This window comes from Bubalus bubalis, chromosome 19, assembly GCF_019923935.1.
Source record: "Bubalus bubalis isolate 160015118507 breed Murrah chromosome 19, NDDB_SH_1, whole genome shotgun sequence".
Lineage (NCBI taxonomy): Eukaryota > Metazoa > Chordata > Mammalia > Artiodactyla > Bovidae > Bubalus > Bubalus bubalis.
Window position 1 is genome coordinate 10,358,744 of NC_059175.1, and position 10,917 is coordinate 10,369,660.

The following is a 10,917-nucleotide window of genomic DNA, read 5'->3' on the forward strand; positions in this document are numbered from 1 at the left end:
TTCTCCAGCACCACAGTTAAAAAGCATCCATTCTTCAGGGCGTAGCCTTCTTTATGGTCCAACTCTCACATCCATACATGACTACTGGAAAAACCAAAGCTTTGACTATATGGACCTGCTTTTTTCCTTAGTCAATTAGAATAGCCCAAAAGAATCAGGTAGGAGCCATTGCTGATTCTTGTCTTAAACCACAGTGCCACCTATAGAACTCTTGTCAGAACTACATGCATAAAGTTACCAAATCTGTTGGAGTCCTGTCTACAGTTCAGTTCTGCCACTCAGTCCAGCCGGACTCTTTGTGACCCCATGGACTGCAGCACGCCAGGCTTCCCTGTCCATCACCAACTCCCAGAGCTTACTCAAACTCATGTCCATCCAGTTGGTGATGCCATCCAACCATCTCATCCTCTGTTGTCCCCTTCTCCTCCTGCCTCCAATCTTTCCCAGCATCAGGGTCTTTCCCAATGAGTCAGTTCTTTGCATCAGGTGGCCAAAGCATTGGAGCTTTTGCTTCAGCATCAGTCCTTCCAATGAATATTCAGAACTAATTTCCTCAGGATTGACTGTTTTGATCTTGCAGTCCAAGGGACTTTCAAGCGTCTTCTTCAACATCACAGTTCACAGGGTTAGAATCATAGGATTTCAGAGGTCATGGGACTTTAAAGGTTATCAGAGACAGGTTTCTATCCAAATCTTGAATCACTTTTATAGTATATTTGATTAGTGGCTGTCTAAATTCTACCTGAACCTCCTCAGTGAATGGAAACACACTTTCACGGAGCAGTTCATTCTATTCATATGTTCATATACTTCTCACTCTGGGCTTCACCAGTGTCTTCTGTACTAGTGGGCCTCCTGGTTCGAGGCCTTTCCAGGGTTCTTCATGTAGAACTGGCTGCTTTCTCACTGGCATCCCTCTTTGCAGGTACTTTGGTGGTGAAAGTGAAAGAATGTGAAGTCGCTCAGTCGTGTCTGACTCTTTGTGACCCCATGGACTGTAGCCCACCAAACTCCTCTGTCCATGGAATTCTCCAGGCAAGAATACTGAAGTGGGTTGCCATTTCCTTCTCCAGGGGATCTTCCCGACCCAGGAATTGAACCAAGGTCTCCTGCATTGTAGGCAGATTCTTTACCAACTGAGCTATCTGTTGGTGGGTTCTGCCAAATCAGTTACTGTAGGCTTTCCATCTTTTGAATTATTGCTCACATCTCCTTCCTTCTAAGGGTTTTGCTTTTTCTAAGGGTTTTGTGGCACGGGGGAATCTTAGTTTCTTGACCAGGGCTCAAACTGGTGCCCCCTGTGTTGGAAGTACAGGATTGTAAATCACTGGACCATCAGGGAGGTCCCACATCTCATGTCCTCTATTTATCCTCTCTCATTCTTTTTGTTCCTATGATTTATAATTTTATTTAAAAAATTGCCTACTGTCATTTTGGTCAGCTTTGGAAGAGAGAAGAAATAAAAGTAAGAAGTAAAACATGACTGTTTTTATATGGAAACCTAGTCATGTTTTTCTGATTTTGTTCTTATGCATCAAACAATGTAAGTGTAGGCTTTTGCATTTATTCCAATTAAGAGTTTTATTGTTGATTTTGTTTTTTATGGCCTTTGGATCCACACTGTCATTCAAAATATTTGGCTATCTTTCCAGCCATTGAAGAAGAAGAAAAGCAAGCTGGCTGTACACTCAGCTATTTGCTCAATGCACAGGTCAAGACTAAAGACAGAATTTTGTGGCACCAAAGACTCTGGGCTGACATTGATTCATAATTATTATTTATCTTTGTGATCATCCGAGCCACGTTCATCCATGTTGTTCACAAGGTGAGGGTCTCTATCAAATTCTGATCTCAAATGCTGAAGTGGAGTGTCGACAGATTTCTCAGATTTACTAATCTGGCACAATCTGGAGAAGGAGGGAAGTGCTGTGAATTCATTAAATCATGACTTGGCCTTTCTCGACACCTAGGCATGTTTGAGTGTCCCCCCCTGTTTCTCTCTCTGTGTTCAGGATCATGTTTGATAACTTGTTTGAGAATTTTATCATCCATCCCTGCCCCAGTTTCTAAGATTCTTTTGAGATAACAAACAGTAGCTCATTTTATTGCTAAGTTCTTCCAGTATTAGGCTGGTATGTAGTTTGTCAGAACCAGAAGGTTTGCACTGATGTAGTGAATCCAGGTGCTGTCTTAGAATCTCTAAACCAGTTTGGACTTCTGGTCTCTCATTTGAATTCTTGTTCTTCTATTTTCTGTCCAATAAACTTTCTTCTTGGCAGAGATGAAAGATGGAAAATAGAAGAAATGTTCCATGAACTAAGTATTCCCCTATTACCATTCTTTTGCTTTCCTTGTCCTTATAACTCCTATGTAATCTCAAAAAGTCATCCGTAACATTTGAAAGTTTATAGTAGGGCACTTGGGTTTACTAAGAACTGTGAGTTATTCAACATTTCTGATCTTTATTAAATGTCTTTTTTATTGGGTTGGCATTATTATAGTCTGTGCTCTGTAGGGTTTAGAGTAGAGGTTTTGGCTTAGCAACTCATGATTTAAACTCATATTCAGGAAGAAAGAAAAATGTTTCAAAATTCCTTACAGCATTTTGCCTTTTCTACACATGGGATAGAATCTGAGCTTGTTTAGCTGGGCAAAGGGGTTGAATTTCTTCACTGTGCCCTTCTAGATCCATTCTCCCCCTTTCTCCATACTCTTCTCTCTCCTGTGAGGCTGTCCTGCATGAATACATCAAAGGCACCTGTGTTCTTTGGCTTTCTGCAGGAGGCGGGAAGGAGAGAGAGTGGAGCCTGGGGTCAGGCTCCGCTGGCTCATTTCTCTGGTTCTTGCCTGGGAGGTTGCCAGAGGCTGCTACATTCCTCAGCAGATGGTCATCACTCCTGTCTAGGTGGCTCACTCTGAACTATTCTCTTTCTGAAATGGATCAGGACCCCGTGGGGCCCTCCTGAGTATAGATCCTGTCCATGTCCCCTGTTTCCTGTTTGTAGGAAAAAGGCTTTATTTACTCTCCTTGACCTTCCCTGAGTTCCAAAGGGCAGATTCAAACAGTTGCTTATCGGGGGAAGGAGGGAATGAAGAAACAAAGGAAAAGCGGTCAAGAAACAAGAATACCCTCGGAGCAGGGTTCTGGTTCTTCCTCAAGGAAGAGACATAAACAGTTGTTGCTGTTCAGTTGCTAAGTTGTGTCCAGCTCTTTGCAACCCCATGGACTGTGGCCTGCCAGGCTCCTCTGTCGTCCACTATCGCCCGGAGTTTGCTGCATCAAGCGGTGAGCAGCTGAGCCTGAGTTTAGCAACATCTCTAGCTTCAGGCAAGCTTTCCTTCCCCTTATTCCTTTGCGGTTGGAGACAGCCCCACTGTTACTGTCTCTTACGGCTCCCCTATGAGAAAGCAAGTGACAGATTTTGTTTTCTTGGGCTCCAAAGTCACCGCAGACAGTGACTGCGGCCATAAACTTAAAACATGCTTGCTCTTTGGAAGGAAAGCTGGACAGTGTATTAAAACATAGGACATCACTTGTCGAAAAAGGTCCATATGGGAAAAGCTATGGTCTTTCCACTGGTCATGTATGGATGTGAGAGTTGGATCATAAAGAAGGTAGAATACTGAAGAATTGATGCTTTTGAATTGTGGTGCTAGAGAAGACTCTTGAGAGTCCCTTGGACAGCAAGGAGATCAAACCAGTCAATCCTAAAGGAAATCAGTCCTGAATATTCATTGGAAGAACTGATGCTGAAGCTAAAGCTCCAATACTTTGGCCACCTGATGCAAAGAACTGACTCATTGGAAAAGACCCTGATGCTGGGAAAGATTGAAGGCAAAAGGACAAGGGGGAAACAGAGGATGAGATGGTTGGATGGCATCATTGACTCAATGGACATGAGTTTGAGCAAACTCTGGGAGATAGTGGAGGACAGAGGATCCTGGCAGGTTGCAGTCCTGGAGCATCTGCTGTTCTAATAGACTTCTGGATGGGGGCTGGTCGCCAGAGAGGCCAAGCCATGATTAAATCTTGGAATTTTCAGCCCTACTCCCATTCTCTAGACAACAGAGAGGGGCTAGAAATGAAGTTAGTAATTGTTCATGCCTATCAATCCACCTGCCAGTGCAGGAGACACAAGTGACCCAGGTTTGATCCCTGGGTCAGGAAGATCCCCTGGAGAAGGAAATGGCAACTTGCTTCAGTATTCTTGCCTGGAGAATTGCATGGACATAGGAGCCTGAAGGGCTATAGTCCAGGGGGTTGCAAAGAATCAGACACGACTGAGTGCACGCACACACACACACAATGTGATGAAACATCCATGAAATCCCAATAGTGTGGGGTTTGGGGGGTTTCCAGGTGGGTTGAACACATCCACTTACTGGGAGAGTGAGGCCTGCCAGCTCCATGGGGACAGAAGCTCCTGTGTTCAGAACCCTTCCTGACCTTGCCTTGACAATGAACCTCTTCATCTGGTTGTTCATCTGTATGCTTTATCATGTCCTTTAATACACTGGTAAACATAAGCGAGTGTTCCTGAGTTCTGTGAGCTGTTCTAGGAAATAACTGAATCTAAAAGAGAAGAGGTCATTAGTATTAGTCGCTCATTCATGTCCTACTCTTTGCAACCCCATGGACTGTAGCCCTCCAGACTCCTCTATCCATGGAATTCTCCAGGCAAGAATACCGGATTGGGTAGCCATTCCCTTTCTCCAGGGCATCTTCCCCATCCAGGGATCAAAACCGAGTCTCCTGCATTGCAGGCAGATTCTTTACAGTCTGAGCCTCCAGGGAAGAGGTCACGGAAAGCTCCAACTAATAGCCAAGTGAGATAGAAGTTTTAGTGGAACCCCACAGGACCCTGAGTGGTCCTCCCAGGTACAAAGCATCTCTATGTGCCTCTCCCCCTATTTCTTATTTATAGGGGAAAAAAGTCTGCTCCAGTGTTAAAGGGCAGGCTCAAACAGTTAATGATTAGGACGATAGTGACAGGACCCCTATTTCCTCCTGAAAGGGTATTGATAACAATCTGATGCATTTCTTTGAGCTGTTTTGTAGGAACTAAGATCTTCACCCAGGTGGTGAGTGGTGACTACATGCTGACCACAAGCACATGGATGGCAGCTGGAAGCAGAAGGTTGAGATTCTGAAAATATCACCCTGTTAGGTCATCACCAAGCAATCAGAAGAAGTTCCACGAGATGAGCATGCATCCTAGGACCCTCTCCCCTAATGTTGTCTTTAAAAATCCTTGTCTGAAAGCCCAGTTGGGGGGTTTGGGTCTTTACAGCATGAATCACCTGTTCTCCTTGGCTTGGCCTTTGTGATAAACCTTTCTCTGCTCCAAACAGATTTGTTTTCTCTCTTCTATTTTATTTTGAACTCCATGAAAATTATTTAAAGTACTTGTAAGTATAATAGGGTCACCAGACATAACTCTCATTTGCATGATGACATTTCCGATAAATGAACAGAAAAAAAAATATGGTCATTGTAAAAAACACAGATAATCCATAAGAAGAAAAAAAATCCCCCATAGTTTCACTTCTTATTAATATATTGATATACTTCTATTTTGGAGAAGGCAATGGCACCCCACTCCAGCACTTTTGCCTGGAAAATCCCATGGACGGAGGAGCCTGGTGGGCCACAGTCCGTGGGGTTGCTAAGAGTCAGACAAGACTCAGTGACTTCACTTTCACTTTTCACTCTCCTGCATTGGAGAAGGAAATGGCAACCCACTCCAGTGTTCTTGCCTGGAGAATCCCAGGGACAGGGGAGCCTGGTGGGCTGCCGTCTATGGGGTCGCACAGAGTCGGACACGACTAAAGCGACTTAGCAACAGTAGCAGTAGCAGCATACTTCTATTTAGTACATTTTCTGAGCATAGGCATGTATCTATCTTATTCTTTCCTTCTATCCTTCCTTCCCAGCCTTCTTGCATGTGTGTGTGTTCATTTGCTCAGTCATGTTCGATTCTTTGTGACATTATGAACTTTAGCCCACGAGGCTCCTCTGTCCATGGGATTCTCCAGGCAAAAATACTGGAGTGGGTTGCCATTCCCTCCTCCAGGGGATCTTTCTGACCCAGGGATTGAATGCATGTCTCCTGTGTCTCCTGTATTGGCAGGTGAATTCTTTACCACTGAGCCACCTGGAAAGCACCCCCGCCGCCCACCCTTCTCCTCTCTTTTTAAAAGTTATTAAAATAATTTATTTATTTGTTTGTTTATTATTGACATATAATTGATCTACAATGTTGTATTCAAATCACTGTACAGCAAATTGATCAATATATGCATTCTTTTTTATATTCTTTTCCATTATGGTTTATCCCAGGATATGGAATAGAGTTCCCTTTGTATATGCTGCTACTGCTGCTAAGTTGCTTCAGTCGTGTCTGACTCTGTGCGACCCCATAGACTGCAGCCCACCAGGCTCCCCCATCCCTGGGATTCTCCAGGCAAGAACACTGGAGTGGGTTGCCATTTCCTTCTCCAATGCAGGAGAGTGAAAAGTGAAAGTGAAGTCGCTCAGTCATGTCCGACTCTTAGTGACCCCATGGACTGCGGCCTACCAGGCTCCTCCGTCCATGGGATTTTCCAGGCAAGAGTACTGGAGTGGGGTGCCATTGCCTTCTCCCCCCTTTGTATATAGGAAGACCTTATTATTTACCCATTCTATATATAATACTTGCATCCACTAATCCTAGACTCCCAATCCATCCCTCCCCTACCCCTTCTCCCCCATGACAACCAGAAGTCTGTTCTCTGTCTGTGAGTCTGTCTGTTTCTTTCTGTTTCATAAAAACGTTCATTTGTTCCATCCTATTTCTAGTTGCTCCATAGCCCACTGAAATTTTGAGCAAACCCTTATGTCCTGCATCTTTTATGTAATAATATTTCCTCCCACCTCTCATAGAGATAGTGCAATCCTGGGACTTCCCTGGTGGTTCAGTGGTTAGGGCTCCAGGCTTCCACTCCTGGGGCTGCCGATTTGATCCCTGGTCCAGATGCCACGTGCCCAGAGAGATAGAGAGAGAGAAAGTGCAATCCTTCAACTCAAATTTGAAATCCCACTCTCTTTTTCCTCTGATGCCTTAAGGCCCATATTCCTTCTCTCTTGTCTCAGACCATCATTTTGGGGGATGTATCCCTCCCAGGTTCTGTGCGTGTCCACGTAGAGTCTGTGATTTGTTGAAATGCCTTAGATTGGGTTGGCTGCCTTGGTTCTAAGATTGAGAGGACAAACATGGTTTATTCAAGAGTAAAACATTCTTTGAAGCCAAAGACATGAAGAGCCTTTTCAAAGTGGCTAGGTAGTTATCCCAAGCCCATGGAAATGAGGAGGGACAGGAAAAGAGTCTTCCACCCACTGAGATGGTGTTAAGAGCTCTGCTCCTCATCACATCAGCACACTCTCATCCAGTTGAACTTTTCTGAAAACAAATTTCCCAACATTTTCCACCTTATAACTCAACATGTGTGTTGTTTCCTGTCAGTTTAACTTCTCCAAACTCTTGTTTAACAATAACCAGAAATCCTTAGAAATGGGGTGGTGCAATGGTGCTCTTCTTGTTGCCACCCTGTCATCCCCTTGGAGTTCCTGAAACAACACAAATGATAACTCTTAGCGGAACACAGAAGTTAGGATGGGCCTCCCTGCACGGCCCCTCCATTTCTTTGTCAGCCCTCAGGAGTCTATCATTTGACATTAATGTGTCCACCCCTCTTTATGAGTCACATTTTCTAACCTTTTTTTTTCCCAATAGGGCTTCTGTACTCAGTGGCAGGCAGAAAAAAAAGTTGCCTGGCTGACACCTGCTGGGTTGGCTGGATCAAGGAAAGAAGAGGTGGTGTCCTTGGCAAAAGGAGCCCTTTCCCACCTCTGAGATCTCTAAGTCTAAACATGTATCTTATTTTCTTTTTTGGAATTGGAGGTCACTCTCTGAGATAAGTAAAATGAGATCCTCACTTGCTTGCCAAGTCTATGATTCTCCTTGAATTCTGGTAAATGACAACTTTGTTTAATAACAGAATAATTAAGTTAAAGGCTCATTTTGTCCAACTTTTCGATTTTGCAGATTAGGAAAGAGGCCCAGAGACATTAAGAGATTTCTCCAATAAAAATAACATTATTTTCTATTATGTAGCTCGCAAGTACTATTGTGTCTGTTTTACTGACAAGGAAAGAGATGATCAGAGAGTTGAGGTGACTTGTCCAGGGCAGCACAGGGAGTTGGTCACAGAGGGTGGACTTGATGCCCAAGTCTGATTCCCACTGGGATGCTCTTTGAGGGACACCACGCAGCCTTGGGCTTCCCTGGTGGCTAAGCTGGGAAGAATCCGCCTGCAGTGTGGGAGACCTGAGTTCAATCCCTTGGTTGGGAAGATCCCCTGTAGAAGGGAACGGCTACCCAGTCCAGTATTCTGGCCTGGAGAATTCCATGGACTGCAAAGAGTTGGACACAAGAGTGACTTGCACTTTCACTTTCTTTTCATGCAGCCTCTGGGTACTGGAGGGGACTTTGGAAATAGCTAGGTCTGCTATCTGGAGCCCTCTTTTACTTTTCTGTCTGTACTTGATGATTCAAAATACTACTGAAAAAGCATTTGCATTAAAAAAATTTAATTGTATCTATCTGTCCTTCATTTGTGGGGCTTCCCTGGTAGCTCAGTTGGTAAAGAATCTGCCTGCAATGCAGGAGACCCCAGATTGATTCCTGGGTTGGGAAGATCTGCTGGAGAAGGGAGGGGCTACCCACTCCAGTACTCTTGGTATTCATTCAATGAAGGACAGTGTTCAGTCCCTCACTGATAAAGCACGTGGTATGAAATTCAAAGAGCACAGAAGGGCATATGGTGAAAAAAGGTCTGCATCATGCTCCTGTTCCCCAGCCATCTAGTTTCCCTCCTCATTCTCTTTTGTGTTCATCAGATATGTGCTATTCTTGGATAAGCAAATATATATATATGTATATGTATATAATTTTTATAAAAATTGGAAGTGTATTCTACCCTGCTCCCCACTTAAAAATTTTTTTAAAAATTGAAGGGGAGGGGCAATATGGGGGTCGAGGAGTAAGAGGTATGAACCATTAGGTATAAAGTAATTAACAAGGATGTATTGTACAACATGGGGAATATAGTCAATATTTTATAACAACTTATAGTATAACCTTCAAAAATGTTATACACCTGTAACTTGTATAATATTGTACAGCAGCTATACTTCAATTGTACAAAGAATAAGCAGATTCTGGGATTAAAGATATTCAGTATGGTATCATCCAATAAACTCAATGTAATGAAAAAAAAAATTTGTTTTAATTAAAAATTGTGAGGACTTCCCTGGTGGTCTAGTGGATAGGAATCCGCCTGCCAGTGTAGGGTACACCAGTTCGATTCCTGGTCTGGGAGGATCTGCATGCCTTAGGGCAACTGAGACCGTGTTCACAACTACTGAGCCCGAGCTCCAGAGCCTCCGAGTCCCAGCAAGAGAAGCCACAGCAACGAGAAGGCCGTGCGCTGCAATGAAGAGGAGCTCCTTGCTTGCTGCAACTAGAGAAAATCCCCTGCAGCAACGAAGACCCCGTGCAGCCAAAATAAGTTAATAAATTAATAGAATTTTTCTGATACATTTTGGATATTAACCCTTATCAGGGCACATAGAGCTGCCTTCTTCTCTTTAATGGCTGCAAGTATTCTATTGAATGGAGGTACTATAATTTACTTATCAGTCCTCTATTGATGGTTATCAAGGTGGTTTCCATTCTTAGGAGTATTGCTATGAAGAATATAGTACATATGTTTTTGTTTTTTTGTGCAAGAGTACCTAGCAGGGGTTGGCAAGCCACAGCCTGTGGGCCAAATTCAAAGTGCCATTTGTTTTTGTAAATAAAGTTTTATTGGAACACAGCCATGCCCATTTGTTTTCATAATGTCTGTGGCTGCTTTCATGCTGCAAGAACTGAGTGATAGCAGCAGTGATACCTGGCCCAGAGGCCTAAACCACTTACTACCTGGTCCTTGAGAGACAAAGTCTGCTCACCTCTGATCTGTAAGATAAATTCCTATAGGTGAAATTGCTGGATCGAGGGTTTTGTGTTCACACTTGTTAGTTCATAATCCACGTCTCTTTGTAAAGATTGTTCTGGTTTACTCTCCACCATCAGCATGCTTTCTCATGTTCACACCAAGGTAGTTCATCAAATTTTTTCATCTTTGCCAATCTGGTAGGTAGAAAACAATATTTCTTTTGATTTGCATTTTTCTGATTTGAGTGAAATTAAGCACCTTTTTATGGTTGGAGGAGGGAGGAGCTTATGAGGGAAAGAGAAACCAGTGTGAAGTAAATGATCAGCCTCAGTTCTTACATGAGCAACAGAACTTACCCCACTGAATGAATCCAGCAGAGACCCTACTGCCACTGCCCTCCTGGGAGTCTCCATGGCTCTCAGATCCTCGCTTTCATTCTGACCAGAAATAATCGTTTTGAGCAGCACCTGCTCCTTAGCATTGCTCTGTTCTGGGTTTATTACCACATACACTGTGAGCAGGTGCTAGGCGGGAAAAGCAAGTTCTGGTTTCTGTCTTGGGTTAGTGGAATTTACACTGTAGGAAATTCCTACCTGCAGTAAGGTGAGGGTCTTTGAAAGGTGCAGTTCAGCCGTGAATAAACACCCTCATCAAGTGCTACCCTGGGAGCAGGGACGGGGCCCCTATCAATGGGAGGGGCAGAGAGGAAATGCTTCTCTTCCCCTTGGTGGTTTAGGCTGTGCTGTCCTTGGGAATGCGTGAATATTGCTACTTCCCACATGGCGCAGTGGTAAAGAATTCACCTGCAATGCAGGAGACTTGGGTTTGATCCCTAGGTTGGGAAAACCTCCTCGATTAAAAAATGGCAACCCACTCCAG

The 10,917-nt window shown here is 43.8% G+C and overlaps 1 long non-coding RNA gene across 1 annotated transcript; it reads right to left on the bottom strand.

Moving 5' to 3' along the window:
- Positions 1-7,465: 7,465 nt before the first annotated feature.
- LOC123330616 lies at positions 7,466-10,593 on the bottom strand. Its single transcript, XR_006546642.2, has 3 exons — positions 10,395-10,593; positions 10,052-10,232; positions 7,466-7,606 (listed from the first exon to the last, which is right to left on the bottom strand). It is a non-coding gene; the product is annotated as an uncharacterized LOC123330616 (long non-coding RNA).
- Positions 10,594-10,917: the final 324 nt, after the last annotated feature.